The sequence below is a fragment of the Astyanax mexicanus genome, chromosome 1 (assembly GCF_023375975.1).
Source record: "Astyanax mexicanus isolate ESR-SI-001 chromosome 1, AstMex3_surface, whole genome shotgun sequence".
NCBI classification, from domain to species: Eukaryota; Metazoa; Chordata; class Actinopteri; order Characiformes; family Acestrorhamphidae; genus Astyanax; species Astyanax mexicanus.
The window spans coordinates 127,923,812-127,931,783 of NC_064408.1; the positions used below are offsets into that span (position 1 = coordinate 127,923,812).

General features: G+C 30.5%; 1 long non-coding RNA gene across 1 annotated transcript; it reads right to left on the reverse strand.

Moving 5' to 3' along the window:
- Positions 1–2,501: 2,501 nt before the first annotated feature.
- On the reverse strand, positions 2,502–7,971 carry LOC125785704 (uncharacterized). Its single transcript, XR_007428036.1, has 2 exons — positions 6,174–7,971; positions 2,502–5,785 (listed from the first exon to the last, which is right to left on the reverse strand). It is a non-coding gene; the product is annotated as an uncharacterized LOC125785704 (long non-coding RNA).
- Between the last annotated feature and the right edge of the window lies 1 nt (position 7,972).

Here is a 7,972-nt window from a genome sequence, read left to right on the forward strand (position 1 = left end):
ATTTATTTACAGAAAATGAGAAATGACTGAAATAACAAACAAGTTCATATTCATAAAGTTTTAAGAGTTCAGAAATCAATATTTGGTGGAATAAACCTGGTTTTTAATCACAGTTTTTTATGCTTCTTGACATCATGCTCTCCTCCACCAGTCTTACACACTGCTTTTGGATAACTTTATGCTGCTTTACTCCTGGTGCAGAAATTCAAGCAGTTCAGTTTGGTTTGCTGGTTTGTGATCATCCATCTTCCTCTTGATTGTTTTTTTTTATTTGGTAAAATCAAAGAAACTCATAATTTTTAAGTGCTGTCTTATTTTTTTCCAGAGCTCTATAAACTTAAATCACATGTGATTTTTATGTTTTAATATCTGTAGCCATAACGGTAATTAAATTGTAAATAAAACAATAATTAATAGAATAATTTACATTGAGATCATTGTAAAACTGAAGTTTATCAACAGAACCCAGCATTAGTCCAAGCTTCAGGAAGACAATCAAAATCAGAGTGTACTAATATGTACTAATGTCTTTTATTACATAAAAAACATATTTCAAATATATTTAAAGCACAGTACATGTTCACGGTCTGAACCCTTTAAAAACACCAGTAATTCTAACTTTAAAATCAGAACTTCAGCTTTTATCACTCTCACCTGTATCTGCTGTATCTGTAGATTATAGTGCATTCCCACAGAACATCGATTCAACACTTTTATGCACAATTTACAAAAAACTATAAAAAAAAGCGCTTTCTAATTTCATTAGAAAATAATTGAATGGGGAGATGCTGAACTCAGTATATTTATTTAATATTTCTGCAACACTCGAATTCTTCGATCTAACATTACTGTAAATGAAACTGTAGAATCTGTAGAACTTCTTTAAATTAATTTAAATATTCATTTGGATAAAACCTATTATAAAATCAGGTTTAGAAACAATAACTTTTGTTTAAAATTAAATATTCACTAAGGATTCAGTGCATTTCATACATCTACATTTTATATATTTCAATGCAAACAAAGGGAAAAAGGAGTGGCTGCTACTGTTTAGGGAACAAAACAGTAATTATTTCAATAAAATGGTGAACATTTTTGCAAAATATCATGGGTGAAATTGTCAAACAACTTTAATGTTTTACCAAAAAAACACTTAAAAAAACAATTTTAACAATTTAGGTTATAATCCAAAGAAAATAAGTAATTACTTATAATTTTAATAAAATAAAATAAAATCTATCCGAAATCCATAATTTTTTATTTTTATTTTTAGAAATAGTCATTATTTTAATAAATAAAAAATAAAAAAAAGTCTATAAAGGAATTATCTACTTTTGTCAAAAAAAAATCGAAATGTTCACTGTTTGGATAAATTAAGTAAAAACATTAAATGTATTCTTTCAAAAATATTTTTTGAGACAATACACAAATTCAATTTTAGAAAAAAAAACATTATTTAAAAAACGGTACATGAAAAGTTCTAGGAAGTTCGTTATTTCTAGAAAGTTTTTTAATTCTAGAATGTTCAGTATTTCTAGGAAGTTCGTTACCTCTAGAAAGTACGTTATACGTTATTTCTAGAAAGTTCATTATTTCTATGAAGTTCATGTCTAGAAAGTTTATTTCTAGAAAGTTTATGTCTAGAAAATGTGTTATTCTTAGAAAGTTTTGATGTCTAGAAAGTTCATTATGTTTATATTTGTTTATTTCTAGAAAGTTTGTCTAGAAAGTGTGTTATTTCTTGAATGTTCGTCATGTCTAGAAATTTCGTTATTTCTAAAAAGTTTGTTATTTCTAGGAAGTTCGTTATTTCTTGAATGTTTGTCATGTCTAGAAATTTTGTTATTTCTAGAAAGTTTGTTATGTCTAGAAAGCTCGTTATTTCTAGGAAGTTCACTAATATGTTTACTATTTTTGGCATAGTAAGTCAAATTATCCAAAGAATAAATCATTATTCCAACTTATTCTGACAAGATAAGATTTTTTGAGTAAAACTGTGGATATAAAATAAAAGATATAATAGAGATAATAAAAGAATATAAAAACATCACAAGCTCTGTTGGCGGATATTTTATTTTGTAAAAAGTTGATGTTCACACTGGAAATTAAATGTGATTTGGATAAAATTGAGTTTATGTTTTTTTTTTTAGGAAAACAGCGAATAGTCAGAATCGAGATGAGCAGAAATGATGTTGTTTTATCTCTAAATCGTACGATAAATCAGTATCGTAAAAATCGTTACAGGCCTCAGCAGACTTGCAGTCCTTAATTACACTGGGCATTTAAACACAACTGAGCCTAAATACACACACACTACACACCACACTACACACACACTACACACACCGATACACACACACTACTTACACACTACACACACGCACTACACACACTCTACACACCACACACTTCAACCATCTACACACTTCTCACACTGTCAAAACATTATGACCACACTCAGAACAACTCTGAACAGATTTAGACTGAATTTCAGCACAGGATTCTACAATTACTGATCTTTACAGTAAAAATAAAAATACAGTTAAAAGTAATGACACTCGAATGCAGTATTTGGTCCTACAAGTAGAAGTGTGGTAAATCATTATTTAAATCAGCGTGTTGTTTTTGTTACTGTTCTCCAGCAGGTGGCGCCACACACATGAAAAAAACCCATATATAAAATATCAGTAATCCAGTAAAACACATTTACACACACTCATAATCTGATAATCTGATAATCTGACAGGTATTCATCAATTACCCGTTAAATACTGAATAACTGAATAATGATACAAAAGGAATGAATAAAATGATTTAAAAAGAAAATAATCAATCAAAAGTAACAACTGTGAACATTGAGCCATTCTATCCATATATATACACACATATAAAATATCACAATTAAACAAGAAATTACACTGTATTTTTTAATAAAAATCTGCATAATTAAATAGTTAGGGTGTGGGGAAAAAATGATATAGATTGTTTTTCTATAAAATAAGTTTAAACCTCTAAACACATCATTATACATTTTTATATATTTAGTTTTTTGCCAAATTCTATTTAGATTTTTATTTATTCAATTATTTTATTTAATTATTTATGTTTCTTATACTTTTTTTCCTTTAGGATTTAATAAATGCAATTATTAATTACAATCATAAAAAAAAAAATTACTGAAATAATTTGTACTGATCAATAAAACAGAATTTAAGATGCATGGTCACTTGTAGAAAATGCTTTTGTTTAGTACCTTAATTTAATTTCACAATTTCTCTAAAAAAAAGCCAGAGCTAAAATTTATGGCTTGATTGCGCACCATTTAAAAATGAGTGAAACACACCCAATAACCACTTAAACTGAATTTCAGCACAAGATTCCACAATTATTGATCTAAAATCAATTGTTTTTACAGTAAAAAACAAAACAAAAATACAGCTATAATTAACAAATGAAGTATTTGGTACCACATTTACATTTACAGCTTTGATGATTTGAAGTAATCAGATTATAAATGCATGTAAATGATTTGATCGGATTACTGAAAACGGATTTTTGCAGAAATCAGGATTTTTGCGTTTGTTAGGTTTTTTTTTTTTTGATCAAAATGTGTGAACATGCAACTCATAATTCAAACAGTGCAAAACACCTGATTTTATCAGTGATCTGATAAAAACATTTATATGCATTTTATAATCTGATTACTGCATTAGAATATCAAGAGTTTGTCAAAAATCCGATCAAATAATTTTATGCATTTTTATTTTTTTTATTTTATGCATTCCATTTAAAAATGAGTGTAACACACCCTTTAACCACTCAGTTATGCAGAGATTTAAAAGAAAAACATGTAAAAAACTTTATGTACAAAACATAAAATGTGCTTTTAAACAAATGCTTAAAATCTTAAAATTGAGATACCCTCAGACTGATATATCATAAAGCTTTTAGGCTAAAATGAGAAATACACTGCATTTTTTCATCACACCAAGCACTAAAATACAAGCAGCTGTATATTAAAATTAATATGCAGATAGTGTGAGATGATTAAAGTGATGATTAAAGGTTATTAAAAGTACGTGACACTTCAATTTTATCCAGTGACTGTAAAAAACATGGAAACAGTCTTTTAAAAGTGAAACCACCACAAGTCTAGCGCCTCTGCTGGCTGGTTGCGATATAGTGTGTAGCTCCGCCCACCCGTGTGTTTTAATGAAAAAAACAAACAAGAAAACAACCCCGCCCACTTTCCTTCTAATTCCTCTTTTCATCTCCAGTGTCTAATTTTAAAAGTTTATTTTATATTGCTAAACAGTGAAACCACCACAGGTCTAGCACCTCTGCTGGCTCGTTGCGGTATGATGTGTAGCTCCGCCCACCCCTGTGTGTTTTAATAAAGAAAAACTATAAAACAGCCCCGCCCACTTTCTTTCTTATTCCTCTTTCCGTCTCCAGTGTCTAATTTTAAAAGTTAGTTTTAATTTAGTTTGTTGTAAATCATGAAACATTTGTATTTTCACCCCCAACAGGAATTAGTTTATAATCTTATTCTGCTATATTATAATAGATTATAATAGATTATATTATAATAGGTGGGGCTACGTTTTTAATTGAATTAATTGAAAAATGAATAGTTAGATCTAGTTAATCATCAATAATACTAGTATTATATATTAGCGATGTAGTTCGATTCTGCTGTTGGTCACATTAACGGTTACTTCGTAAACTTTTTACGAAGTTTTGTTACACAAAGTAGCTTTTTACGCATATTTTATTTTTCAGTAAATCTGATTGGTTTTTAGAATAGTAGCTTTGGATTATCTCAGCGGTTAAAAAAAAAAAAAAAAAAAAAAAAAAAAAAGAGTAAACGGATTTAAACTCCAGCACAATAATATATATGATAGAATCATAAATTATTTGGTAATAAAATACTGTGCATGAACTAGGGGTGGTCGATATGTCCCTAAAATATTATTACAATATTTCATATTATTTTCACAATAACGATACTTTTGGCGATATGACAAAACCGATTTTAAAAACAAACAATATATATATATATTTTTTTTTTTTTCAAGAATGCACTACTGCAACATAATGCAAATTACATTTTATTGCTGTATACGATATAATATCCGAGATATTAAAAAAATACAAGAATTTGATCAGATTTGTAACAGATAAAGTCAATGATCCAGAATGTCATGATACTTAAAATGCACTTCATATATCCAGGATTAAAGTAGAATAAATGATACTGTACAGATATAATCTGTCTCTAGTAGATATATAATGAGGAATAATGAGAACAGTGTGAAATAATTAGGGGTGGGCGATATTTCAGGGTACGATATCATTTACGATATTAAAAAATGTTGGCGATATTATTATTGTTGGGGACCATTACTGTGAACTGCTCAAGGAAGGCAGCCTGAGACTGTAACACTTGGTTTGGGAAAAAAGGGGCGGTTCTACCAAATCTGGCTCCGCCTCTTTTTTCTACTGTGTTGATTGGCTCTGGTTGCAAATTGTACAGTAATTTCTATAGAAAAAAAAAAGTCTCCATGTTTTCTACAGTCACTGATATAAAACCTAATTTCTCAAATAAAGCTGATTTACGCAGATATAACCGGATATTGCTCGTATTGCTGATTTATCATGTGATAAATTATGTCTTCCAGTAATAGTGAAGTGCTGGTGGTTTGTTAGGCACATATTAGTGGTTCAATTATTGCTTTTAGCAATGGAACTATAGGTCCAAGATAATCGATTCAATTCTAAAAACCTGTTCAAACATAGTAGATCATCATCAAATCTACACTATATGGCCAAAAATATATTCGCTTTTTTCACATGTTCCTGAATCTCTACTTTGTTCACAGGTGCTTTTACAAACATTAGTGAAAATATCTCAGGTGTCTCGGGTCATCGTCATGCTGGAAGATCCAGCCACGAACCATCTTCAATATTCTTACTCTTACTGAGAGGGAAGGAGGATGTTGGTGGTAATATGATATTGCTCATATTGCTGATTTTTCATGTGATAAATTACAAAAGTTTCCAGTAATTGAGAAGTTGAAGCTGGTAGTTTGTTAGGCACATATTAGTGGTTCAATTATTGCTTTTAGCAATGGTTCAATAGGTCCAGGACAATCGATTCAATTCGATTCAACCTGATCAGACATAGTAGATCATCATCAAATCTACACTGTATTGCCAAAAATATATTCACTTTATTCAGGTGTTCCTGCAGGTGCTTATACAAACATTAGTAAAGATACCTCGGGTGTGTCTCGGGTCATTGTCATGCTGGAAGATTCAGCGACGACCCATCTTCAATATTCTTACTCTTACTTCTTACTATTTCTAGAAAGTTCGTTACGTCTAGAAAGTTCGGTACTTCTATAAAATCTGTTACTTCTAGAAAGTTTGTTATTTCTAGAAAGTTCGTTATTTCTAAGAAGAAGGACAATTGATTCTATTCGAAAAACCTGATCAGACATAGATCATCATCAAATCTACACTATATTGCCAAAAATATTCACTCAGGTGTTCCTGTAGGTGCTTCTACAAATACTAGTTAAAATATCTCAGGTGTGTCCCGGGTCATTGTCATGCTGGAAGATTCAGCTACAAGCCATCTTCAATATTCTCACTCTTACTGAGGGGGAAGGAGGATGTTGGCGGTAATATGATATTGCTCATATTGCAGATTTTGATTTTTACGCTTACATTTTACTATTTCTAGAAAGTTCGTTATTTCTAGAAAGTTGGTGAGTTCAGTGGTGAATTCAGTGGTCTCTATAGTGATGAATCACGCCTCTCCAACTAACAATACGATGGAAAAGTCATTTTAAAAGTCAAATTTAATGTTTTTAGGACCTAAAAAAATATATTATTTAAGATCCAAAAAGTTGTCATAATTTCTTTGGTAGAAAATAATTGATTGTATTGGAAGTTAAAAGTGGAAAATTATGCAGCCTAAAATTATTATTTATTATAGTCTTAGTCAAAACTTATTATGACCTCCCAGTTAGCTGACTCATCGGTGAAGTTAATATGTTAGCATGTTGGCTAGCTAATCCGCCACTAAATGTTAGCTAGCTCTCTGCTAACCTTAGCTACCTTTCAGCTAATGTTAGATACCTCTTCACCAACCTTAGTTATTTAAGACTTTTCTAAGCCTTTTTAAGACCTTTTAAGCCTTTTTAAGACATTCTAAGGACCCACAGGAACCCTGTAATGAGCGTAAAGTTTGGCTGAGGGGGGATCATTAGTTTGTTTTTGGGTTGTTTTGCAGGAGGTGGGTTCGACCCGTGAAAGCAAGAGTGCAAGGAACTCTCAATGCTTCAGAAAACCAACAGATTTTAGACAATTTCATGGATTTTTAAATAACTGTCACCAGTTTGTGGACCACTTTTCGTTTTCATCAGTGCAAAAAGCAAGATCTAAAAAGACATGGATGATCTTTGAGTTTGAGAGATTGGAGTAGAGGAAGAACTTGAACTGTCCTGACCTCTGATAGAAAACCATTGGGATGAATCTGATTGGGGACTGATTCAGGTCTTCTCGTCCAATAAAAAAGTAAAAAATGACAATAAACACACTCCTAAACCTTGTGGAAAACATTCCCAGAGGAGTAAAAGATAAACTGATATCATATTAAACCCAATGGATTAAGAACTGGATTGAACTCAAGCTCATACTTCTGGCAATACAGTGTAACATTTACATCCATCATCACAATCCTATAAATCATAAATTTGATACCTTAAAAACCAACACTAAAAAATAAAAATACCCCCCAAAAATATTTTTTTGTTTGGTTTTCTTTTCTTAAAAAACTTAAAGGCACTTGAATAAAATAAAATATATTCAGTGAAATGATTCGGTTTCCCAGTTCGCAACCCCTTCAACACCTCATTCACACATATATAAAAACTATATAAAAACTACATTCATTAAAACTCTC